The sequence below is a fragment of the Moschus berezovskii genome, chromosome 14 (assembly GCF_049115385.1).
Source record: "Moschus berezovskii isolate FMDL1 chromosome 14, NW_MosBer_1.0, whole genome shotgun sequence".
NCBI classification, from domain to species: Eukaryota; Metazoa; Chordata; class Mammalia; order Artiodactyla; family Moschidae; genus Moschus; species Moschus berezovskii.
This window is the reverse complement of record NC_142473.1, coordinates 38,150,128-38,177,875: the sequence shown is the minus strand read 5'-3', so window position 1 is coordinate 38,177,875 and position 27,748 is coordinate 38,150,128. Positions and strand designations below refer to the sequence as shown.

General features: G+C 43.1%; 1 long non-coding RNA gene across 1 annotated transcript; it reads left to right on the top strand.

The window, feature by feature from the left end:
* Positions 1-36: 36 nt before the first annotated feature.
* LOC148775573 (uncharacterized) lies at positions 37-26,838 on the top strand. Its single transcript, XR_016039037.1, has 3 exons — positions 37-201; positions 471-540; positions 26,605-26,838. It is a non-coding gene; the product is annotated as an uncharacterized LOC148775573 (long non-coding RNA).
* Positions 26,839-27,748: the final 910 nt, after the last annotated feature.

Here is a 27,748-nt window from a genome sequence, read left to right as displayed (position 1 = left end):
ATGACAGTGCGGTTCACACGGGTCACAGCCGCCATCTTGAGTGTCTGTGGGCAACTTCTGCACAGGGCTGATCCAGCTGAGGTGTCGGTGTCCATGACGCCATTTTCTGCAAGAAACACTGGTCTCAAGTGCCAGGTGTGGGGCCTCTGACAGCACCCTGTGAACACGTGGAAGTAGACCAAACACAAAGGAAAAGAAAAGGTTAGACTTTATTTTATTCGGGAATGCATGTTCAGTCATGTCCAATTCTTTACAACCCTCCAGACTGTAGCCCTCCAGGCTCCTCTGTCCATGGAATTCTCCAGGCAAGAATACTGGAGTGGTTTGCCATTTCTTCCTCCAGGGGAATCATCCCAACCCAGGGATCAAACCCACCTCTGTTGTCTCACCTGCATTGATAGGCAGACTTTACCACTGCACCATCTGGCTTGCTTTTATTTAATTACCCAGATTTTATTTTTACTTCCCAGGAATTGTGAATGGACTTTGCTGGTGACAGTTGGATCCTGAGGCTAGATCAGATTCGCGTTTGATTTTTTGGTAAGAATATTTTGTGGTCAGGTTGAGTACTTGCTGATGCATCACAACAGGAGGCATGAGACCTGTGGTGTTTCTGTTTTTATGGTGTTAACTTTCGTCAGTGGATTTGGGGTGTGCCGTTATTACATGGCTCCCCAGCAGCTTCTCACCTCCTGGTTTTAGCAACCACTGATGTTTCTGGTAGTTTTGCAACATGTTGGTGCAGCCAGGATGAACTAGATTTTTGAGAATTCCCTTTTTCTGTGTGTTTGTGGTTAGGAGGGGCCACAGTGAGATAGTTGGGTACAGCGAGAGGTGAAGCAGTCATCTGGTTATACTGCATGCACGTGACTTGGCTGTGGGCTCCCCACATCACTGGGAGATGTCAGCCACACTTGCAATTGCTCCACCAGCCCATCCAGCACTCTTTCAGAAGCTCTACCGCTTGGGCGTGTGTGTGTGTGTGTGGTCCCCATGACAAAGGCCCTGCTTCTTTAGGACACCATGCCAGCAAAGGCGGAGATAAGAACACTTCTGGATATCCATCCACCTTTCTGGACTCCTGTTTGGTCCAGCTGTCCTGCAATTTGCATCCATCATCTCTTCCGAACTGCCCTCTCTGTGAACTTTAATCTCTAGCTCCAAATTGGATCCATTTTTCATCAGGGATTGCAAAACGGTGATATTCTATCTGTAGCATTTCTTTGGCTCAAATCGTTTTAGCTGGAATTCCTGAGCTGCCATCTAAACAGGAAAAGCAGAATAAATACTTGTTTCTTTCCCTTCAGTTTTCTTCTTTAACAGTTTTCACAGTAATTAGTTCTGGTTCCTCGACATCTTCTAAAGGGGATAACTTAGTTTTATTTATTTACTTTCTAAAGTCTCATTTTGAACTCAGGGATTTTAATATATTCAATGTGGCACTGTAGTAGTTATTACTACTATAATTATTATTGCTATTTATGTTCACTTATCCCATATTTGGCCAGTGGGAGATTATTGAAATGGCTCCTGGATTTTTCTGACACAATCCCTGTGGTCTGTGACAGCTTTGCCTTCCAGTTCAACAGTGTTTCAAGGCTCTCACTGATGTTTCCTGTCTCAGCCTCAAAATCAGTCATACAAGGAGGCATGATTTCCCTTGTTGGAAATTCTATTTGGAGAACACAGTCTAGGTGTAGAGATATTCATTATTTTGTGGTTATTCATGACTTCTAGACCTTTTCAGTGAACAGAGCAAAGAAATATGTTTTTTAAAAGAAAATATAATGTAAGATCTTATTAATTATTCAAATCAAATTTAAGGTTATAGAATTCTCCATTGGATTCATTCAGTTTTATATTTTTATCTCTACTCTTCTGCTGAAAGGTTTGGATTCTAAATATATTAACATAATTATTTGTTTTATGTATCCTGGTATACACACACAAACAATAGTTTTGGAAAGACACTAATAGTGTATAAACTAGTGAAATATATATGGATGATATACATTCTGAAATAGGCTTGATAGTTTAAGAATAATAATATTACAATTACTGAAAACAGCTAAAGATTTCTTTATAATTCTTTTTATCCTTTTGATATATTCTTCTAGGACTGCATGGTCAAGTTATTCAGCTTTAAAATAATTGAAGTAATTACTATCTCTGTGTTTAAACCATCAACTTGATATATGTTTAGGTTTGTTTGCTCTCAATGTTTAGGAATTGTAGTTTCCTTATTTAATGTTTCTCAATTTACTTTCATAATTATAAAAGACATTATATATATATTGATTCCAAACTCAAATGTATAAGATTAGATACTGTGATGATTTTAAATATATACACAAACTCTTTAATACACACTTGCAAAGATGGATCCTAATTCCCTTCCTTTGAGTGTAGGTTAGATTCAGCATCTTACTTCTAACAAATGAAATAAGACCCAAATAGCTGTATGTGACTCCCAAGACTAAGCCACAAAAGGTATGGTGGTTTCCTCTGCTCTTTTTGGATAGTGTGTGCTGGAGAAAGCCAGTTGTCATATCAGGAGGATGCAGCAGCCTGTGGAGAGAGGAGATCCTTGTGGTGAGGAACAGAGGCCTCCTGCCAACAACCATGTGAGGGAACCACTGTACAGATGGATTCTGTCACCCAGGCAAGCCTTTGGGTGACTGAAACACAGGCCAACATCTTGACTACAATCACTTGAGATACTCAGAGCCAGAACCAGCCAGCTGAGTCTCTCCTGGCTTCCTGACTCTCCAGACTCATGTGAGATAGTAAAGATTTATTGCTGTTTTAATCCACTGCATTTTGGGAATCATCTATTATATAGCAATCAATCACTAATATAGGTACATTCAGAGAAATCTAGTTTTTATCCCTGTCTCCTCCATCACCCTAAGGTTAAGCACTACTTTTTACTTACTTGTTTGTCCTTCCATTGCTTTTTATTTTAAATATAAGCAAATACATATATACTTGTAATATCCACTCTTTTTTAGATAAAAGTTAATATATGTTACCTGAATCTTCCTAACCCAGGGATTAAACCTGAGTCTCCTGCATTGCAGGCAGATTTGTTACCATCTGAGCCACCAGGGAAGCCTCTATTTATATTTTACATATACTCTGCTGAATCTTGCGGTTTACAGTGAACAGTCTTCACTGAGAATCATTCCAAAGCTGAGCATACAGTTTTCATTCTTTTTTAACAGTTGCTATTGCATCCATACCTGATCCACAGGTTCTTCAACCTACGATGTTGTCTGTGTCTAGTCTTAGCAGCACCAGTAGCATGTATTTTATAGGACACCTATATTTTTTCATAGCTTTGCCAGTGTATCTTTGGAATAAGTCCCTAAGTCCACTCTTTTTGAAAATTTTCCACATTACTTCAGCTCTTACAATTTTCTCTTGTCTTCCTACCCTTACTGCAGAGTCTATTCCCTATAATTTAGTACTTAGTTGCTTTTATTTTGTATGATTCTGAGTTTTCTGTGTTAGTTCTGTACGTATGAAATTGTGCCCACATGAGGCAGTTACAGCTCTGATCTACTACTGTCAGGAGACTGGATTTAATGCTAAGTTTGTGGGGATTAAAGAAGATCTGACCTAGAAAGTGAGGGGGAGGGGAGTCACAGGGATCAGAATGAACCAAAAGGTGAAGCATTTTTCAGAAAGTAAGCTACACATGAAGCTGAAGCTCCAGTTCTTTGGCCACCAGATGCGAAGAGCTGACTCATTGGAAAAGACCCTGATGCTGGGAAAGATTGAAGGCAAAAGGAGAAGGGGGGAAGCAGAGGATGAGATGGTTAGACAGCATCACCAACTCAATTAGACATGAATTTGAGCAAACTCTGGGAGATAGTGGAGGACAGAGGAGCCTGACATTCTATAGTTCATGGGGTTGCAGAGTCGGACACGACTTAGTGACTGAACAACAGCAAGCTATGGGTGAAACAACTCTACTTGTCAAAGAGAGAAAAATATCTTTTTCTCCCACACCTATGATGGCAACGGAGAAGGCAATGGCAAGCCACTCCAGTACTCTTGCCTAGAAAATCCCATGGATGGAGGAGCCTGGTGGGCTGCAGTCCGTGGGATCGCTAAGGGTCGGACACGACTGAGCGACTTCACTTTCACTTTTCACTTTCACATATTGGAGAAGGAAATGGCAACCCACTCCAGTGTTCTTGCCTGGAGAATCCCAGGGACGGGGGAGCCTGGTGGGCTTCCGTCTAAGGGGTCGCACAGAGTCGGACACGACTGAAGTGACTCAGCAGCAGCAGCAGCATGATGGCAAGGAAGATAATCGAAACCAGGTACAAGCCCCTGTGTTGTTGTCTTTTGAAGTCAAAGGTTGACTCAAGACTTAATGATTGGGAAATGTGAAGATGTTGAAATGAAGAATAGCTGTTGGGCTGGGGAGCTGGTAACAGTTTAGATTATAATTCAGCCACATAGCAGAATCACCAAACTCCCAGTTCCCTGAAAGATATAGGGAAAGGCCTGACACACATTCCTAAACTGTTTTTACAGGAGGCAGACTCCTTGCAGGTGAAAACTACCAACCACAAGAACATAGACCCTAGACTGGCTGAAACCAGAAGGTTGACAATTCTTGAAATCTCACCTTGATGCCAACCAATCTGAGAACTGTCCACGAGCTGATCACGCCCTGCTTCTTGAACACTCTAAAGCTCATTATCCACTCCAGGGTAGGTCACACAGTCTTGAGGGCGCTATCCTGCTCTATCTCTGTTTGCCTGGCAAAGCCGAAAAAGCTACCCTTTTTACTTCACCCAAAACTCTTGTCTCTGTGTTTCTATTGGCACCAGTGAACAGAGGCTGAGTTTTGGCAACATAATGAAAATTATCCTGAAGATTATTAAGATCTAAGATATGAAGTAAGACTCAGGTTACAGAAAAAAATCCTTTTATGGGCTAACCTGCAAAGTGGGAAGCTGATATCTTGCCAACCACAGTGGCTGTAAGTAAAGCCTTTGCAGACACAGATTATATTTAAAATGAATATGTAGAATTTAAGGAGCCAAGATTAAGAACCTATAACTGACTCAGCCATTAAAAAGAATACATTTGGATCAGTTCTAAAGAGGTGGATGAAACTGGTGCCTATTACACAGAGTGAAGTAAGCCAGAAAGAAAAACACCAATACAGTATACTAACACATATATATGGAATTTAGAAAGAAGGTAATGATAACCCTGTATGCGAGACAGCAAAAGAGACACAGATGTATAGAAGAGTCTTTTGGACTCTGAGGAAGAAGGCGAGGGTGGGATGATTTGAGAGAATAGCATTGAAACATGTATATTATCATATGTGAAACAGATTGCCAATCCAGGTTCGATGCATGAGACAGGGTGCTCAGAGCTGGTGCACTGGGATGACCCTGAGGGATGGGATGGGGGGGGAGTTGGAAGGGGGGTTCAGGATGGGGAACACATATATACCCATGACTGATTCATGTCAATGTATGGCAGAAACCACTACAATATTGTAAAGTAATTAGCTTCCAATTAAAATAAATAAATTTTTAAAAAGCTAAAAAAAAATTCTATTATTGGACCAAGTTGAACCAGCAAATGCCATACTCGTGGACTCAGTTTAGCCCCCCGTGGAATCATAGAGTTGTAATTCAGTGTTTTTTACCTTTGTCAGAAGCCACCACTGCAAATAAACATACAAAATTTAACATGGTATTTTTCATTTTAATAAACAATGTTGTTCATGAAAAAAAAAAAGAACCTATAACTGAACAACCATTTTCTAAAGGACAGTCATCTTGAATATTGTCATAGTGTCAGGAGAGAGGTGTGCGCTGTGGCAAAGAACAATGGGATGCCCGCCTGTCAGTCAAATTAGCTTGATCAACCCTGGTGACTAACCCTAGGTTCAGATCCCCTGCACATCCAGGATTGAAAATATACTAGTTACATCTCAAAAGAAAGAAGCTGCAGCCCCAACAAAGAATGGCACCAAACCACAGAATAATGCTGAGAGAACTTGGAAAAAGCAAGCCAGCAAAGAGAACAAACCCAGCCAAAGTGGCTCCCTGGACCACATTGAGCCTTGACTTTGTGGACCTTTGTCGACAAAGTGTGTGAGTAGGCTCTAGCACCTGCTAACTGTGAGTGGAAAAAACACACAGGATTTTGAAGATTTAGTATGAAAATAAGAATATAAAAGAAATTAAAAGACGCTTGCTCCTTGGAAGAAAAGTTATGACCAACCTAGACAGCATATTAAAAAGCAGAGACATTACTTTGACAACAAAGGTCCGTCTGGTCAAGGCTATGGTTTTTCCAGTGGTCATGTATGGATGTGAGAGTTGGACTATAAAGAAAGCTGATGGCGAAGAATTGATGCTTTTGAACTGTGGTGTTGGAGAAGACTCTTGCGAGTCCCTTGGACTGCAAGGAGATCCAATCAGTCCATCCTAAAGGAAATCGGTCCTGAATATCACTGGAAGGACTGATGCTGAAGCTGAAACACCAATAATTTGGCCATGTGATGCAAAGAACTAACTCGTTGGAAAAGACCCTGATGCTGGGAAAGATTGAAGGCAGGAGGAGAAGGGGATGACAGAGGATGAGATAGTTGGATGGCATCACTGACTCAGTGGACATGAGTTTGAGAAAACTCCGGGAGTTCTTGATCAACAGAGAAGCCTGCCATGCTGCAGTCCATGGGGTCACAAAGAGTCAGACACGACTGAACTAAACTGTTGGCAAAGTAATGTCTCTACTTTTTAATATGCTGTCTAGGTTGGTCGTAGCTTTTCTTCCAAGGAGCAAGTGTCTTTTAATTTCATGGCTGCGGTCACCATCTGCAGTGATTTGGAGCACAAGAAAATAAAATCTGTCACTGTTTCCATTGTTTCCCCATCTATTTGCTATGAAGTGATGGGACCAGATGCCATGATCTTAGTTTTTTGAATGTTGAGTTTTAAGCCAATGTTTTCACTCTCCTCTTTCACTTTCAAGAGGCTCTTTAGTTTTTCTTCACTTTCTGCCATAAGGGTGGTGTCTTCTGCATATCTGAGGTTATTGATATTTCTCCTGGCAATCTTGATTCCAGCTAGTGCTTCTTCCAGCCCAGCGTTTCTAATGATGTACTCTGCATTTAAGTTAAATAAGCAGGGTGACAATATACAGCCTTGATGTATCCTTTTCCCAATTTGGAACCAGTCTGTTGTTCCTTGTCCAGTTCTAACTGTTGCTTCATGACCTGCATACAGATTTCTCAGGAGGCAGGTCAGGTGGTCTGGTATTCCCATCTCTTTCAGAATTTCCCACTGTTTGTCGTGATCCACACAGTCAAAGGCGTTGGCATAGTCAATAAAGCAGAAGTAGATGTTTTTCTGGAACTCTCTTGCTTTCTCCATGATCCAGCGGATGTTGGCAGTTTGATCTCTGGTTCCTCTGCCTTTTCTAAATCCAGTTTGAATATCTGAAGTTCATGGTTCATGTGCCATTGAAGCGTGGCTTGGAGAATTTTGAGCATTACTTTGCTAGCGTGTGAGATGAGTGCAGTTGTACAGTAATTTGAACATTCTTTGGCATTGCCTTTCTTTGGAATTAGAATGAAAACTGACCTTTTCCAGTCCTGTGGCCGCTGCTGAGTTTTCCAAATTTGCTGGTGTATTGAGTACAGCACTTTAACAGCATCATCTTTTGGGATTTGAAATAGCTCAGCTGGAATTCATCCAGTCCATATGTGTGTGTGTGTTAGTCACTCAGTCATGTCCAATTCTTTGTGACCCCATGGACTGTAGCCCACCAGGCTTCTCAGTCCATGGAATTTTCCAGGCAAGAATACTGGAGTGGGTTGCCATTTCCTTCTCCAGGGGATCTTCCTGACCGAGAGATCGAACCTGGGTCGCTCGTATTGCAGGCAGATTCTTTATCATCTGAGCTACAAGGGGAGCCATATATATATATACACAGGGCTTCCCTGGTGGTTCAGCGGTAAAGAATCTGACTGTAATGCAGGAGATCAAATGTGTTTGATCCCTGGATCAGAAAGATACCCTGGAGAAGGAAATGGCAACCCACTACAGTATACAGCATTCTTGCCTGGGAAATCCCATGGATAGGGGAGCCCGGCGGGCTACAGTCCATGGGGTTGCAAAAGAGTTGGACACAACTTAGTGTCTAAACAACAACATATATATATAGATAGAGAGTTGTATATGTATGTGTGTGTATATATATATATAGTTATAGATCTCTGTGACAGTGGATTCTTCCAGACAAAGTTCTGTAACTCTCTATGGACAAAACCAAGTAGGCCGTATCCCTTGCAGTGTTGCTGAAAGTTTGCTGTACTGTTACACTATCACAGAAGAATCCTGATAAGCACATGGTAACAGCAAATTTTCAACAAACCCTGGATACACTGATCAGATTCTTAGCTCTAAATACTGGTCACAGTTACATTCTATCCTTGCCTTTCTCCCTTTCCTTTGTGTGAGTTAAATGTCAGTGCATTTAACTTTATATAGCAGAACCTTTACATGTAATTGATGAGATTCTTAAAAAGCTGCACAGAAATCCACTTTTATTGTCACAAAATGCTGCTATACACCCAGTATGCAAGTCACTGAGGATGGAAATGCATGTCTAGAACAGAAAAAATTTCTGCACTTTAGAAATTTATTATTTAGTTGGGGAGACCAGATGCAAACACAAAGATAAGGACAATCATCCCCATTTGATTTCAGTAGCAAAGGAGTTTCAGGGTGCTGCCTAATGGAAACACCATTCAGGGACCAAGCAAGGAAGGTTTTGATGACAGATAAATGCAGAAGAGGGAGGAGGGTTTTTGGCAGAAAGGATTGTGTGTGCTAAATTGAGAATCTGGTAATGTGCCATGATATAACATTAGCTGTAGTGAGGAACTCGGGTGCGTATCCCATCGGAACTGAAGATTTTTAGCAGGAGAGGAAGAGGGTGAAGCATGGGGAAAGATGAATAGGCAGTGATGTGTGGGATGGAATGGATTGGGGCAGGGGGTGGTGATGGAGGCAGGCTGATCCAATGTCTGTGAATAGAATCATATTTTTCACACTAAGTCTGGGAACCCAAGGACCACTGATCATTTCAGAGAGGTCTCATCTTAATTTCTAATCAAACTTCAGCACTACTTCAACCTCAAATGTCCATCTGATGAAAGAAATGTTCACAGATTGAGGTATGAGAAAGTCATTCTGGTTTATACATAAGTTAACCTGAATTTTGTGACAACTAAACCAGTTTGTTTATGGCTTATCAAACACACATTGTACATCTGCTTTAATTATTAAAGAAGAGGGAACATTAACCAGAAGTAAAAAATGTCCATGTTAAAAATAAAGATTAAATGCTTCCCTTTGCGGACACCCATGCTGTTGCTCCTTTGATGATAAGACACCCTTCCCAGGTGCCAAAGCTATACTGCCTCTCTGTGTACATGCTGAACATTTTTATTTTTTTAGAAACCTTGAAGGGATGTATCCCTGAGTTGTTTGATGTTCTTTGTTCTAACAAGATGTGAAACTGTGTCCAAAACCATGCTTCTCTGGAGCAGTTCTTCAGAGTTATCTGAGAGGTTGCCTGCTGGGCTATAGTCTTCAGTTTGGCTCAAATAAAAATTTTCTCTCCTTATTGTATTCATTTTCATCAATACATCTATATTTGACCCCAGTATCCATGTGTGTGTATATATATATATTTATATACTGGCGTAGTGTTAGGCTTTCTATTCTAATTTATCTTTTAGAAAAGCAGGTAAATAATGTACAAAACAGAGACAGGGGTTTCCCTGGTGGTCCAGTGGTTAAGACTGCACACTTCCACTGCAGGGGGCTTGGGTTTCCTCCCTGGTCAGGAAACTAAGATCTCGCAAGCCACATGGTATGGCAAAAAAATAAAACAAACAAACAACAGAAACAGACTCACAGACAGAGAAATCAGATTTATGGTTGCCAAGTGGGGCGTGGGCCGGGAGAGGGATGGACCTGGAATTTGGGATTGGTAGATACAAACTATTACATTTAAAATGGATAAATATCCTATTGTGTAGCACAGGGAACTATATCCAGGCTCCTGGGATAAACCATAATGGAAAGGAATAGGTTAAAAACGGGGTGTATGTATGTGTGAAACTGGGTCACTTTGCTGTATGACAGAGATTGACACAACATTGTACATCAACTATACTTTGATAAAAATAAAACATTTTTGAATTTTAAAAATTAAAGCAAGTAAATGTTTAAAAGATAACTAAAGTTTGGTTAATTGGTCTCCAGCAAATTTCAGTCTCACAGAGTGGCCTTGCTCTGAGTGGGGGCATGTCTGTGTGGCCCTCCTGTGTGCAGAGGATAGGCCATCTTTATCCTAGTTTGCTTTTTCCGGAATGTAGGAGGTATGGACAGTCATATATTGAATGGCTTTTTTTTTTCAATTTTCTTTTTTTAAAAATTTTTACTGGAGTATAGTTGATTTACATTGTTGTGTTCATTTCAGGTGTACAGCAAAGTGAATCAGTTATACATATACAAATATCTACTCTTTTTTTAGATACTTTTCCCATATAGGATATTACAAGTATCAAGTAGAGTTCCCTGTGCTATATAGCTTCAGTGGCTTTTTAAGAGCCAGATTTTCCACATACACCATCTCACTTTTCCAATAGTCATGTAAGGATATGAGAATTGGACCATAAAGAAGGCAGAGCACTGAAGAATTGATGTTTTCAAACTGTAGTGGTAGAGGAGACTCTTGAGAGTCCCTTGGACAGCAAGAAGATCAAACCAGTCAATCCTAAAGGAAATCAACCCTGAATATTCATTGGAAGGACTGATGCTGAAGCTGAAGCTTCAAAACTTTGGCCACCGATGAGAAGAGCTGACTCATTGGAAAAGACCCTGATGCTGGGAAAGATTGAAAGTAGGAGGAGAAAGGGGCAATAGAGGATGAGATGTTTGGATGGCATCATCGACTCAATGGACATGAGTTTGAACAAACTCAGGGAGATGGTGAAGGACAGGGAAGCCTGGTGTGCTTCAGTCCATGGGGTTGCAAAGAGTCAGAGATGACCAAGGGACTGAACAACAACATTTCACTTCATTATGGCGGCAAGCCTATGAGTTGTATTAGCCCCAGTTTACAGGTAAAAAAAAGTAAGACCTGCAGAAGTTAAATAACTTGCTCAAAATTACAAGCTAATATAAATGCCAAGGCCAGCATACTGACCCAGCTTGGGCTGATTCTAAAGCTGAGGTTCTTCCACCCCACACTGTAAAGCTTGGAGGAGGAGATGTGCTAGATCTGGAGGTTGGAAGAGGGTAGTGGTGCAGTGTTTGAAGTATGAGGGAGTAAGGAGAATTATAAAACAGTGCAGTCACAGCTCAGCTCGTCCTTGCCCTTAACCTAAAAAGATTGGCTGTTGCTGGGATGTGAGGCTTTTCCTGCACAGGGTCATTTGTTGCAGAGGAATTTTTAAAACTGTATCACTAATGACTTCCCTGATGGTCCAGTGGCTAAGACTCCACCCTCCCAATCTCAATGCAGGGGGCCCGGGTTCAATCACTGGTCAGGGAACTAGATCCTACATGCTATAGATCCCTATAGCTGAAGATCCCATATGCCACAATTCTAAAGAGAGGAAGCTCTCACTGCCAACCCATCACTAGCCTATATGGCGCCCAGAGCTTCCTGCAAAAGGTTTCCTAACTTTTCTCATGGGTTTTCTTCTGGACAGACTACGTCAGTGGGCTGTGACTGAGCACCTGAAAGTCCCTTCTCCTTAAGACTCGTCTCTCTTCCCCTCCTGTCCCCCACATTCTCCTCTATCTTGGCCTCTCTTCCAGGGCCCTGACTTTGTCCTGGAAACTGCAAGGAGGATCATGATGCTGATTGCTCTTGGTCGTGCCGGAGGAGTGACAGGAGATTTCTGTGCCTACTCTTGATGCAGCATCCTCTAGAAGTTGCCTGCCCAGTCGTAGCCCACAACTACAACTACAACTATTGTTAGTCCACAATAAATGTGCACTAATAGACATAGAGCGGCTTCCCTGATGGCTCAGCAGGTAAAGAATCCACCTGCAGTGCAGGACACACAGGAGACATGGGTTCAATCCCTGGGTCAGGAAGATCCCCTGGAAGAGGGAATGGCTACTCACTCCAGTATTCTTGTCTGAAAAATACCATGGACAGAGGAGCCTGGCGGACTACAGTCCATGGAGTTGGAAAGAGTTGGACACGACTGAACAACTAAGCATGCATGCAATAAGGCATAAAAAATTTGCTGAGATTGTCTGGATTCTCCAAGTGGAAAAATACACTAGATTTACAAGGATTTTTTTTGAGGGGAGAGGGACTGGTTGTTGTTGTTTGTAATATTTCTGCCCTATTAGTATTGTTGACGGAGAAGCCATGGCACCCCACTCCAGTACTCTTGCCCGAAAATCCCATGGATGGAGGAGCCAGGTAGGCTGCAGTCCATGAGGTCGCGAAGAGTCGGACACGACTGAGTGACTTCACTTTCACTTTTCACTTTCATGCATTGGAAAAGGAAATGGCAACCCACTCCAGTGTTCTTGCCTGGAGAATCCCAGGGATGGCGGAGCCTGGTGGGCTGCCGTCTGTGGGGTCACACAGAGTCGGACACGACTGAAGCAACTTAGCAGCAGCAGCAGCAGTGTTGTTGAACCCAAGTTCATGGGCTTGCTGCACTGTTAAGGCAGTTTACAATTTGTATTAATAATTTATCCATTCAGTCAGTCAGTCATTTAACAAGAAACGTGTTTATCACCTGAAAAGAGAATGATGGAGGAGGAAAAAAGCAGCATAATATGTGATTCCTGCCCTTACAGCCCACCCAGGAGATCCACAAACTTGTGAGGAGTTTACTAAGGCAAGTCAAAGGAGGGCAGATCTCTGCAGACAACAGAGCTCAAGAAAGACTTTGAGAAGTACTGACCGAAACATTTCAAGCAAATCTACAGAGGAATTAAAAATCCACTGTGGGGCTTCCCCGGCGGCTCAGTGGCAAAGAATCCGCCTGCCAATGCAGACACACAGTTTCTATCCCTTGTCCGGGAAGATCCCAAATGCTGCAGAGCAACTTAAGCCCATGCACCACAATTACTGAGCCTGTACTCTAGAGTCTGAGCATTGCAACTGCAGAAGCCTGTGAACCCTAGAGCCCATGCTCTGCAACAAGAGAAGCCATCGTAATGAGAAGCCTTTGCACTGCTGCTAGAGAGTAGCCATCACTGCTCCCCCACACCCACCCCCTGACCCTGCACCGCCCGCCACAACTACAGAAAAGCCCGTAGAGCAACAAGGATCCGGTGCAACCAGAAATGAATAAATAAAAATAAAATTACCTTAAAAATCTGTTATGATTTGAAGATTTAAACTTATTTCAGGCACTGCCCTGAACTCAATGCTCATTTGAAGTTTTCTGGATTTGACAAAAGTCTTCTCTATCCTAGGAGGAGATTGAGAATAATTAAAACATCAGTGGAACTGCTTATTCTTTGGATTTTCATCAAATTGATATCTGTGGGTCTGTATTTTCCTTGCCACCTGTCCAGGTAAATCTAAGAAAGCATTCAGACTATTCATCCTCCAATAATTCAGGTATTATCCAAGTGCCAAGCACATGAGTGTTATGGTAAGAGGTTCTGTCCCTTAGAGGAAAGCAAACTCTTTATGATCCATCTCAGACCCTGGGTTCTGCTGTTGAGGTGACCAGTACTACCTCCTCCACTCCTCAGTCATTTGGAAAGAGACTTAAAAATCATGATATGTCACATGTTATGGCCCGGATGAACCTTGAGGATGTTGTGCTACATGAAGTGTTGTTGTTGTTTAGTCACCGAGTCATGTCTGACTCTCTTGTGACCCCAGGCAGGTTGCCATTTCCTGCTTCAGGGGATCGAATCCATGTCTCCTACCGCTGAGCCACCTAGGAAGCCCCCAAGTAAAATGAGCCGGTCACAAAAAGACACAAACATTGTATGATTCCAGTTATATGAGGTACCTAGAGTAGTCAAATTCATAGACAAAAAAAATAGAATGGTGGTTTCCAGAGTCTAAGGGAGGGAGCAATGGGAAATTGTTACTTAATGGGTACAGAGCTTCTGTTTTGCAAGATGAAAAAGTTCTGGAGATCGGTTGCCTAACAGTATGAATGTACTTACTAGTGTACACCTAAAAATCGATAAGATGGTAAATTTTATGTTATGTGTTTTCACTGCAATTAAAAAAAGTCATTTAACACCTCGTCTGCCTTCAAACTGGACAAAACTTTAATATGCCTCAGACAGATGAGAATTTCTTGTGTACTGAAAGAGGGTGAGAAAATGTCCCATTGTCTGCATCCCTGCGATCATGCCTGCAGTGCTCTGAGGCCTAACTAGTCAGAGTTTCTCACTTACCTACACTAGGAGATTCCCTAGTGGTCCACTGGTTAAGACCTTGTGCTCCCCATGCAGGGGACCTGGGTTTAACCCCTGGTGGGGGAGCTAGATCCCAGGTGCCGCAACTAAAAAGACTCTGCCTGCTGCAACAAGAAGATCTCACATGCCCCAGAGAAGATTGAAGACCCCCTGTGTCACAACAAAGATCTAACGCAGCCAAATAAATAAATATTTTTTTAAAAACCCACCAATTAATGAGATTTGCAGTCATATTTAGAAAATTTTCAGATCATCTCACTGCATTATTTTCCTATCCTGACAAAATGAAGAACAACCAGGGCCAGTTTTAAGCCACTCTGATGGAGGATACAGAACCACCCTGGATGGCTCCTTGAGAAGAGGGCAAAAAGCCACATCCCCTCCAGAGGGTCTAATTCTGGAGCTCTGCTGCCTAAACTCCCAAGTGTCACACACTACAGTGCCTACAAGAGAGTCATTTCCAGAATGATCTCCTCTAAGCCTCAGCTTATCCTCATGATTAAGGACTTCCAGGGACACTTTGCTCATGAGGCAGAAAAGGGAATGGGCTCCAGGAGCCCATGAATGCCTTTCCTGGGAAATTTGAATCTGTCACCCAGAAAACCTGGCTGGGGTTCCAGGCAAGCTTCTTGTTCCCAAGTTACCACACTCATCTTAGAAGAAAACCATTACCAACCTGAAGGTGATAGATACTAATTTGCCCATTGGGATGCCTTGCTGCTACTGCTGCTGCTGCTAAGTCGCTTCAGTCATGTCCGACTCCGTGCGACCCCATAGACGGCAGCCCATCAGGCTCCCCCATCCCTGGGATTCTGCAGGCAAGAACACTGGAGTGGGTTGCCATTTCCTTCTCCAATGCATACAAGTGAAAATGAAGTAGCTCCGTCATGTCCGACCCTCAGCGACCCCATGGACTGCAGCCTTCCAGGCTCCTCCGTCCATTTTCCAGGCAAGAGTACTGGAGTTGGGTGCCATTTCCTTCTCCGTGGGATGCCTTAATTCTTCCAAATACACTGAATTGAAATGCTGCTGCCCTTTTCTGCAGGTATGTATCAAAAAGGTAGCTGCCAGCATCTAAACCCTTGGACAGCGAGGAGAGCAAACCAGTCAATCCTGAAGGAAATCAACCCTGAATATTCATTGGAAGGATTGATGCTGAAGCTTCAGTAATTTGGCCACCTGATGCAAAGAGCTGACTCACTGGAAAAGACCCTGATGCTGGGAAAGATTGAGGGCAGGAGGAAAGGGGACAACAGAGAATGAGATGGTTGGATGGCATCACTGACTTGATGGACATGAGTTTGAGCAAACTCTGGGAAATAGTGAAGGACTGGGAAGCCTGGTGTGTTGAGTCCATGCAGTCACAAAGAGGTGGACGTGACTGTTACTGAACAGCAATAAGAAAAGTTATCTCAGTATCAATACGGAGGAGAGCACTGCTAGGGGACTGAGAACCCATGTGGGACAGCTCATCTAGGGCTTTCTTTCCACCAAAGTGAATGTGGTATCAAGAGGCAACATACCCAGCATTGCTGACACAGAGCACCGAATCTACCACACAGTTATTAGCACCGTTGTTTTCTTCTGCCTGTAACTGTTACAAGGTGTAATAACCTTATATAAGGAGAGGGATGTCTTCCCAAACAAGTGACTCTACAGTTCCTCTCCAGCACCCCAGGCTCGGTCATTATGGAGATGGAGAGAGTGGGACCTGCCAGAGTTCAGCACTCACAATGCCTAATTGACTTTTTTTTTAAGATTGAAAGCCATAAACAGAGTGAGGGTAGGTGGATGGTACTTTTGCCGACCCATTATCGATAACCACTTGCCAAGGCTAGCCTGCTTTGTCCTCTCATTTAAAAATAGTAAGAGGAGGAGTAGAGGTTGGGGGAGGGTGGTCAAGGAAGACTTGCTTTTTGTGTGTGTTTCTTAAGCTTGAATCTGAGAATCTGCCTCTGGCTTTCTCTTTCCAACCAAGCAAAAATTCTTAAAAATGAAGTGAAAAGACAGCCCAATGACTTTAGCCAAATATTTCTAATTTGAAAATGATGCAGAGGCCAGGAAGGGATGTAAGATTAGATAGGTTATAACTGGAGCAAAATTATTTTTTGTTTTGTTTTCGGGAATATGGTTTCTTGTCACCAGATTGGGCCAAGGCTCCACCTGAGACTGACTCCACCTGGTCCTTACCTGGCCCTATCGCATTCCATACTTGTATTCTCAGGCTCACATTCTGCCGAGTAGTTTGGTTAGCATCTTGGGTCGGGTTCTCCAGGGAATAGACTCCGAGAGAACAGTTTGAGTGCCGGAGGTTAATGCAGGTGTGATCTCAGAAACAAGACCTATAAGAGAATGAGAGAAGCAGTTCCAGGCAGCTCCAAGCTGGGATGGCTCTTCCGAGGTCTCCTAAGCTGGGATGTGGGCTTGAGCTGCTGTAGCCCCATTTAGATGCGTCCCTGGCTGCCTCCAGTTGGGGAGATAGAACCTTGGACCAGGCAATTCCCTGCAGGCAAGAGCAGTTCCCAAAGGACTGAACCAGAAAATGACGGTGTGAACCAGACACTGGGTGGGATGAGTGTCTCGGTTCTGAAGCGGTATCTAGGTAACCTACCATATTACCACTGTCCACTTAGAAATATAGTCACAACCTGAAAGTAGCGAGTTGTAGGGAAATTCTTAGGACTTCAAGCCCAGGAAGCAGCATCTCAAGTAGCCCTGAGAAACTGCTCTGAGGAGGCTGGGGGAAGGAGTTGGGTTACATAGAAATCTGCAACCAAGGGGGACAGGTAGTCTGAAAATCAGAGTATTGATAATTAAGGAAAACCAGATATCTCAAGTTAAGGAATGTGTATCTTTCTATGTATGGAAAGATGCAAGCCTCTGGCTTACTGGAATCATTTCTTTCATATGAACTCACCTATCTGGGGCCAGTATTTTGCTCCCTGATTTTCTTACATCTTTAGTTCTTCTCTTGCCATAGGGAGTGGCGGCAGCTGACAGCTGCTGGATTGCAGGCATTGTCCTCCCTTTTGGGTGCCCTCTGGGCCCAGAAATTCACTTTTGGAGGTCTGAAATCACTGATGGTTGTGACATCCTTGTTTACTGTTATGGCAGGAAAATACTCCATTTCACACTATTTATTGTGGTTGCCTTTTTCTCCTCCTGTATATTGGATCACAGCTTTCTATCAATACAAGTTGATGAAAGCAGACATCTGGCATGTTTGTGCTCCATTTGTATCCCCAGGGCCTACAACAGTAATTGGCAATGTATTGTTGCTGAAGTAACATTTAATGAGTTTACAATTTTTGCTCGTAGTATTCTTATTGTTTTAAACAAATAAGTGAGGATAGTCATGTAGCATTTTTTTTTTCTGGCAATATTTAAGCATTTTTCTAAAAACCTAAGGACATTCTCCTCTGTAGCCTTATTAAAATGATCATCTTTAAGAAATTTTCATTGATAGAAGGCTGTGATCCAATATACAGTCTGTATTCAAAGTTTTCCCATTGTCCTAATAATGTACTTACAGCTTTTTCTTTCAAGTCCAAAATCCAGTCTAGAATCATGTATTTTGTGGTCATGTCTCTGGTCATTTTTAATCTGGAAATTTCCTCAGCTTCCTTATGCCTTTCATGACATTGATGTTTTGAAGCTGTCAACAAAAAAATAGCCATGAGAGTTATGTTGAGAGTTATGTTTTATTCAGCAGACATTTTTAGGACTTAAACTCTGGAAGTAGCATCTCAAGTAGCCCTGAGAGAACTGCTGGTTGTGGGGGGAGGGAAGCCAGGTCATATAGAAGTTTTGCAACAAAGGGCAGGTAATAACAACAAAGATTCTTGTTATTTTTAATTAAAGAAAACCAGGGGCTTCCCTGGTGACTCAGAAGGTGAAGAATCTTCCTGTGATACGGGAGACCTAGGTTCAGTAACTGGGTTGGGAAGATTCCCTGGAGAAGGGAATGGTTATCCACTCCAGATATCCCAAGTTAAGGAATTTAGTGCTTTTCTACGTACAGGAAGATGTAAGAGTCTGGGCTCACTGAAATCGTTCCTTTCATATGCACCTCATCTATCTAGGGCCAGTACCCTGTTTTCACATCCTGAGCTTCCTTTCCTTAGGCTCACTGTAGGGAGTGGCTGTAGAGTGATGGCTGTTAGACAGAAGGCATTCTCCTTCCTGAGCGCCCTTAGTGCTCAGTGGCTCACGCTGGTGGGCTGCAGTCATTGATGACCGTGACATCCTTGTTTACTGATATGGCAGGGAATGTTCCATTTCTCAGAGCTCTTGGTCTAGTTGTTCTGTACGATGTTCCTCAGTTTGGATGTGTCTGTCTCCTCATTTTGCATTCAGATTAAGCATTTTTAACAGGAACACATTCTATGGGATGCTGTGTTCTAGCGCATGGCAGTGGGAGGCAGATGACGCTCTTGGTCTCACTATTGCTGGTGTGAGGCTGAGATGAAGGTCGTGGTCTCATTATTGGTGATGTGAGGTTGAATCATTTGGTTAAGTCATTGTCTGCCAGACAGGCCCACATCAAAAATTTCCCTTTCTCTTTGTACTTAATAACCTGTGATGCTATTCTCTGAGATTGCCTGAGTATCCTGTTCCTCCCAAATTGTACTCTCAGTGATTTTAAGCATCCACTGATGATTCTTGCCTAAACCGGTAGTATTGTGATGGGTACAAAATAATGTAACTCTTTTGGAAGTAAAATATCTCATATTGGGAACCATTAGTTGTAGAAGCTCTGTAACTAGAAATTCTACATATTATAAAGCCATAAAGAATTGGCCTGCAATGTGGGAGACCCAGGTTCGATCCCTGGGTCAGGAAGATCCCCTGGAGAAGGGAATGGCTACCCACTCCGGTATTCTTGCCTGGAGAATTCCATGGACAGAGTAGCCTGGCAGGCTATAGTCCATGGGATCACAAAGAGTCGGACACAGCTGAGTGACTAACACTTTCACTTCAATGATATATAACCATAGAATGCCTCATTAGAAGTACAGCTTTGAACTGGAAATGCTTCACCAAACTGCAGAGTTCTCTTCCAAAGTATTTATTAAATGAAGTGGAGGTGAGAAATTGAAACTCATGTTATTCCTGAGATCAAACCAGAATTAGGCTCTAGTCAAAATGGGATAAAAAAAAATTCCATGTGTTAAGTCTTAGATGTAAGTGTGAGGAGGCAGGGCAGACACCCAAGATTGCTTGGGCCATCCACTGTCTAAGACAGATGAAGTGTAGATGAGGAAACACATTTTCTTACCTCGATTTTTTCTGAATTTAATTTTTCCTGTATACAAAAGTAATTGTGGTATAAAATTTCAAGCAACAAAGAAATCAATGCTACAGCATTGTAGTAAAAAATAAATAAACAAAAAAACCCACTGAGCTGTCAACTAGTAACAGTATGGAGGTATATTTAGCCTGATTTATCCTTATGCTTTTTCTAATTGTCTGTCAATCTATTTGGGCTCCCTAGGTGGCTCAGTGGTAAAGAACCCACCTGCCAATGCAGAAGATGTGAGTTCAATCTCTGGGTTGGAAAGATCCCCCGGAGGAGGAAATGGCAACCTGCTCCAGTATTCTTGCCTGGAGAATCCCATGGACAGAGGAGCCTGGTAGGCTACAGTCCATGGGATCACAAAGAGTTGGACACAACTGAGCATGCACGCATACATGTGTACATAAATATTCATGCTTACCTGTTTTAAAAGAGCTAGTATTCAGTTAAGTTCAGTTGCTCAGTTGTGTCCGACTCTTTGCGACCCCATGAATCACAGCATGCCAGGCCTCCCTGTCCATCACCAACTCCCGGAGTTCACTCAAACTCATGTTCATCGAGGCGGTGATGCCATCCAGCCATCTCATTCTCTGTCGTTCCCTTCTCCTCCTGCCCCCAATCCCTCCCAGCATCAGAGTCTTTTCCAGTGAGTCAACTCTTCGCATGAGGTGGCCAAAGTATTGGAGTTTCAGCTTTTGCATCAGTCCTTCCAATGAACACCCAGGACTGATCTCCTTTAGAATGGACTGGTTGGATCTCCTTGCAGTCCAAGGAACTCTCAAGAGTCTTCTCCAGCACCACAGTTCAAAAGCATCAATTCTTCGGTGATCAGCTTTCTTCACAGTCCTACTCTCACATCCATACATGACCACGGGAAAAACCATAGCCTTGACTAGACGGACCTTGGTTGGCAAAGTAATGTCTCTGCTTTTTAATATGCTATCTAGGTTGGTCATAACTTTCCTTCCAAGGAGTAAGCGTCTTTTAATTTCATGGCTGCAGTCAGCATCCGCAGTGATTTTGGAACCCAAAAAAATAAAGTCCAACACTGTTTACACTGTTTCCCCATCTATTTCCCATGAAGTGATGGGACCTGATGCCATGATCTTAGTTTTCTGAATGTTGAGCTTCAAGCCAACCTTTTCACTCTCCTCTTTCACTTTCATCAAGAGGCTCTTTAGTTCCTCTTCACTTTCTGCCATAAGGGTGGTGTCATCTGCATATCTGAGGTTATTGATATTTCTCCCGGCAATCTTCATTCCAGCTTGTTCTTCCTCCAGCCCAGCGTTCCTCATGATGTACTTACATGTACTTATATATTACCTATGTATAACTATATACAATGTGGTATTTAAATAAACACATAAACACAGATTGCCTTGTTAATTCAATATTTTTTATTTAATTATATTTTAATTAATTTTTTGACTTTTGACGTACATTTTAACATTTTAGTCACTTGTTTGTAGCTTAAAGTATCAAATTGTTCTACAAGGCTTGTAATGGAAACCAGCAGTTTCCTATCTTACTTCCCTCAACTCCCCAGGTCCCACTTCCCAAAGCCATTCAGTGTACGTCTTTTAGCTATTTGTTTCCATGTTTTTAGATAACTTACTTGCATTCTTGCATTTTCATATTCAGTTTTAGGTATTTTCTACTGTTTTCCACAGTGAAAGTGAGCATCTGGTCATCTTATACACTTCCCCTGCCCTCCCCTTCCTTTCTCATTGTTCTATAGCTAAACAAAATATAATCTTGGTTAGATGACAGTACGATGTTCATGCTGTAATGGCTGTGGAATTATTGCTCACACTGGTTTGCAGGGCACTCTGCTTTCATTTCTCTTGTAATTTTTTGTTTTTCTCAGTCTCAATGATATAGGTTCTCCGTTTGCATAGTTTTCTATCTACCTTGTACTAGTTCATCCCCAAACTCTTACCAGCAGTGTAAATGTCCTCTCATTCTGTCCACTTCTGTCACGTAATGCATCAGTTGCCTGGGCCTCTTAATGACGGGCCTTCCTGCCCCTGCATCCTGGTTGTTCTCTAGATCTGCTGCAAGGCCAGCAAAATGGAATCTGAATTCTCCTTTCACTGCTGCTGCTGCTTAGTCACCTCAGTCGTGTCTGACTCTGTGCGACCCCATAGACGGCAGCCCACCAGGCTCCCCCGTCCCTGGGATTCTCCAGGCAAGAACACTGGAGTGGGTTGCCATTGCCTTCTCCCTCCTTTCACTACAATCCTGGAAATGTCCCTCTCCTCTCTATGTTGTATCCCCTGCTTACAAGATTCCATGTCTGTCTCTGTCTTGGTTTATTTCCATATTTTGTTGGAGAAAATCTTCCAGTAGCTTTCTGAGAGGTGCATGTAATAAAAAATTTTGGCGATCTTGCGCAACTGGAACTTGCACACCTTTTTCCAACCTCCATGTCTGTGATATGCCTGACAGTTTTCCTTAATATAGAATTAAAATTGGAAAGAATTTTCCTTTTTAATTTTAAAGCATTGCCCTAGTGTCTTCTATCCCAGTATTACTGGATTTGAGAATTCCAGTGCCAATCTGATTTCTTATCCTTCGTATGTGAGCTGTTTTTTCCATCAGGGAACTTTTACAGTGTTCTCTTTGACCCCAGTGTTTTGAAATTTTACTCTGTCTTACTCCTTGGAAGGAAAGTTATGACCAACCTTGATAGTATATTAAAAAGCAGAGACGTTACTTTGCCAACAAAGGTCTGTCTAGTCAAGGCTATGGTTTTTCCCATGGTCATGTATGGATGTGAGAGTTGGACTGTGAAGAAAGCTGATTGCCGAAGAATTGATGCTTTTGAACTGTGGTGCTGGAGAAGACTGTTGAGAGTCCCTTGGACTGCAAGGAGATCCAACCAGTCCATTCTAAAGATCAATCCTGGGTGTTCATTGGAAGGACTGATGCTAAAGCTGAAACTCCAATACTTTGGCCACCTCATGCGACGAGTTGACTCACTGGAAAAGACTCTGATGCTGGGAAAGGTTGGGGGCGGGAGGAGAAGGGGACGACAGAGAATGAGATGGCTGGATGGCATCACCAACTCTGTGGACATGAGTTTGAGTGAACTCCGGGAGTTGGTGATGGACAGAGAGGCCTGGCGTGCTGTGATTCATGGGGTCACAAAGAGTCAGACACGACTGAGCGACTGAACTGAACTGACTGAACTGAACCTTGGTATGGGTCTTCTTTCACTAATTATACCAGACACTGTGGGCCCTGTCAGTATAGGAACTCATGGCCTGCGTTTCTGGAGAATTTTCTTGACTTTCCTTTGATCGTTTCTTTCTTTCAGTTTTTGTTTTCTACAATGCCTGTTATTCAGATATGTGCACGTATGCTCAGTTGCTTCAGTTGTATCTGACTCTTTGTGAACCCATGGGCTGCGGCCCGCCAGGTTCCTCTGTCTTGCCTGGGATTCTCCAGGTAAGAATGCTAGAGTGGGTTGCCATGCCCTCCTCCAGGGGATCTCCCTGACCCAGGGATCGAACATGTTTTCTGCCTTGGCAGGCAGGTTCTTTACTACTAGCTCCACCTGGGAAGCCCTGTCACATAATGGGTCATTGGTTATTAGTAATAATCATGTATTTCTCACTCATGACTCTTCCTGTGGCAGGCCTGTGGGATGACTGCTGTGTCTCTGCTGTGTGTTTTTCTGTCTTCTGGGACCAACCAGCTCACCAGGAATATGTCGTCCTGTTGACAGCAAAGCTCAAGATCCCCCGCTCCCACTTCCTCTGCATAAAATCTCATTTCACTCTTTTCTTCATGTCACATCCACAAATATCTCATTCATCCAAGCAAATCACACGACCAAATCCAGCACATTAGAACTGGGTTGTTCATTGGTCCTCAGTGGAAGGGACAAAGGGTACATCTTTGCTGAACAGTGAACCAGACTTCTGTATTATTCTCCCATGTTTGTTTTGGTTTCTGTCTTTCATGTTAGAAGCTTTCCTAAAATCTTTGGTGAGTCCTGCCAGGGGTGCTCACACTTAAAAGTGAAGCACAGGGAATTCCCTGGGGTCTAGTGTTTAGAACTCCATGCTTTCACTGCTGAAGGCCTGGGTTTGATCCCTGGTCAGAGAACTAAGATTCCACAAACTGCATGGTGCAGACTGCCCCCCTCCCCCCAAAAAAAGAGTGAAGCACAGAAAAACCTATTGGGAGGCTCTATGGGAAAGGGTTGGACTTGCTGACTCTGTAGGATATTCTTTCTGGGCTGTTTCACTGGGAACCACCACCAGTAAGTATCAGTGGATCTTGGCCCTTGAGTAGCTCTTATTTCTGGGAGAGGACTCTTCCAATATCCCACCCCGAGGATAACACTGGCCTTCAGCAGTCTGGGGGTAAGTGAAAGAAGGGGTTCAGGGAATCTCACTGTATTGGTGAATCCTGGTTCTCAGGATGATTCTCCTGCCTCTGCTTTGCCTGGTACCCCTAATTAGAGAATGGTTCTGGTTCAGCCTCTTTAGAAAATAAACCTTTAGGGCTTTTACTGTTTGGAAAAAGGGAAGTCACTTGTAGGTCTGAGTAGAAGTGAGAACCTGGCGTCTACCTGCTTTTTATATAGAGTTTCAACAAATTCTCCACTTTGTGGATCACCTTGGACACCCACTCTAGAAGTGCCATATGCTGCCCATTTCTGCCCCATTCTGGAGCTCCACGGCATGAATGCCCTAACTTCTGGGTTCCTTTTCCTACTAGTTTAAAATTTAGCTTGACCTAGTATATATGGCTTGAAAAAGTTGGCTCAAGGATCAACATTCAGAAAACTAAGATCATGGCATCTGGTCCCATCATTTCATGGGAAATAGACAGGGAAACAGTGGAAACAGTGTCAGACTTTATTTTTTTGGGCTCCAAAATCACTGTGGATGCTGATTGCAGCCATGAAATTAAAAGACGCTTACTCCTTGGAAGGAAAGTTATGACCAACCTAGACAGCATATTAAAAAGCAGAGACATTACTTTACCAACCAAGGTCCATCTAGTCAAGGCTATAGGTTTTCCAGTGGTCATGTATGGATGTGAGCGTTGGACTGTGAAGAAAGCTGATTGCCAAAGAATTGATGCTTTTGAACTATGGTGCTGGAGAAGACTCTTGAGAGTCCCTTGGACTACAAGAAGATCCAACCAGTCCATTCTAAAGGAGATCAATCCTGGGTGTTCATTGGAAGGACTGATGCTGAAGCTGAAGCTCCAATACTTTGGCCACCTCATGTGAAGAGTTGACTCACTGGAAAAGACTCTGATGCTGGGAGGGATTGGGGGTGGGAGGAGACAGGACGACAGAGAATGAGATGGCTGGATGGCATCACCGCCTCGATGGAGGTGAGTTTGAGTGAACTCCAGGAGTTGGTGATGGACAGGGAGGCCTGGCGTGCTGTGATTCATGGGGTCACAAAGAGTCGGACACGACTGAGTGACTGAAGTGAACTGAACTGAGTATATGAAATCAGCCAGCAGCTTTCCGTGGTGGCTCAGATGGTAAAAGAATCTGCCTGCATTGCAGGAGACCCAGGTTCGATCCCTGGGCTGGGAAGATCCCCTGGAGGAAGAGATGGCAACCTACTCCAGTATTCTTGCCTGGAGAATTCCGTGGACAGAGGAGACTGGCGGGCTACAGACCATGGGATTGCAAAGAGTCAGACACGACTGTGCGACCAACACACACGGTATTTGAAGCTAGACCTAACCAAGCAACTTTCCACTTTCAAAACCTTATTCTAATTCCTTTCCTACTGTCTTTCACATTGTGGTTTCCTGCATTTTCATACTCTTGCTGTTATTTTGGTTCAGGACAGAGTAGCACTAGCATAAGTGTTTAACCTACTGTATTTTATCAGAAGTCTCCCAAACTCTTTATATGTGTGTGTGTGTGTGTGTGTGTGTGTGTGATTTTATTTATTTATTTAATTTTGGCTGTGCTGTATCTTCGTTGCTGTCAGTGAGGGCTTTTTCTAGTTGCAGTGCATGGGCTTCTCATTGTGATCTCTTCTCTTGTTGCAGAGCACAGGCTCTGGGACGAGTGGGCTTCAGTAGTTGCAGCTTCTGGGCTCTAGGCAACAGGCTTAGTAGTTGCTCCATGTGGGATCTTCCTGGATCAGGGATCAAACCCATGTCTCCTACATTAGTAGGTGGATTCTTTACCACTGAGCCACCAGGGAAAATCCCAACCTATTATTTTTTTAACTAACCTATGAATCTAGAATATCCTTTCATAGCAGTTTAATTTTTTGCTTATTATTGTTGTCCGTAACTCATTTACTCAAGCCCCTACTTATGGAGACTTGCATGATTTCCAGCCCTTTGCTATTAAAATGCTGCATGGCAAACATCTCTGTGAACATGGGTGATATTTTTGAACAATGAGTCTGAGTAGTGTAATTGCCAGGTGTGGATCTCCAGGCTTGCTGCTGTCAGAAGTGTTCAGGGAGCAGCAGGTGCCTGGGCTCCTGCAGCTTCTGCCTGCACAGACCTGGTGTCCTGGGGGTTTGTCCAGCCGGTTCTCACTGAAACTTGATGCTGAGAAACAGCAGCCTTTTATTCATGATGCAGATGGAGCCCTTGGGTCATTTTTAGAGCAGAGTATTCATCCCTAGGTTGTACTCAAAGCAGTCAGTGATGGACAGCTGAAAATGAGGCAGGGTCTACACTCTCGGAGTTTAACATCTTTTGTGCTAGTAAGAGAAACACTAGCACTGCAGAGGAATCAGCTATACTCTCCTTTTCTTTAAAGTTGGGCACAGAAGAGGGTGATCACGTGACGAGGAGTGTTTGTTCTGGCTCTCTTTGTAGGCACCTCTGAACATACTTCTTACAGAATAAATGGAAGAGAAGAGAGAGAGTACCAATTACTGAAGCCCCAGTGAAGCCACGACTGTGAAGCCACGTGTGTCGTTTGGTGACACCCTGTTGGTTCTCAGAAATGACTGCCCATCTCTTCTTCCTGCCCAGGGGTACACACCTCGTATGGCAGTAACCGAGTTCACAAGCAGCCCCTTCCTGGCCTGCGCCCTCCTCCTGTACCTTCCCCCGTCCACTGTTTTAAAAGTAATTTTATTTGTGTATTTATTTTTGGCTGAGCTGGGTCTTCATTGCTAAGCAGGCTTTCTCTAGTTCCAACAAGCTGGGGCTCCTCTCCAGTTGCAGTGTGGGCTTCTCACAGTGATGGCTTCTCTTGTTGTGGAGCACGGGCTCTAGGTGAGCAAGCTTCAATAGTTGTAGCACATGGGCTCAGTAGTTGTGGTTCCAGGGCTCTAGAGCACAGGCTCAATAGTTGTGGTACACGGGCTTAGTTGCTCCTCGGGATCTTCCTGGACCAGGGGTCGAACCTGTGTCTCCTACATTGGCACGTGGATTCTTCACCACCGAACCACTAAGGAAGCCCCCGCTCTGTCCATTTTGCGGCTGTCTTACTGATCCCTGAACATCTACCATTTGGGAAGGAAAGTGGGTGAGATTAAGCTATTTAAATCTATACTTCAAACAGTGGGGACAGGAAAGCAGCTAAGAGTCCCAGCTAAGGCACTGAGTAAGAATTTCTTTGCTATTTTTTTTTTGCTATTATTTTTATTTCACTCTCAGACTTGGCCCCACATCAAGTAGGGTTACAATGCAAGGACAAAACAGAAACAAAATCACAAAGACAACATGGAGAACCCAGCCCCTAACATTTTCTTCTCGATGTTTTGTTTAATTCCACGTGGGTCCATTTAACTCCATTACAGAGAACGATGATCTATCACTTGTACATTTTTAAAGATATTGATGTAATCTACTTATAATATATTTAAAATAGAAATCACCCATATAACAGGCACATTTATTGAGCTTTTATGTGAATGATCTCATTTGGATGCTCTCAGTTCCTCGAGATGGGTATTTTTATGATGCCCATTTGTTACCCACAGTTTGTAGGTAAGGAACTGAACCTAAGAGA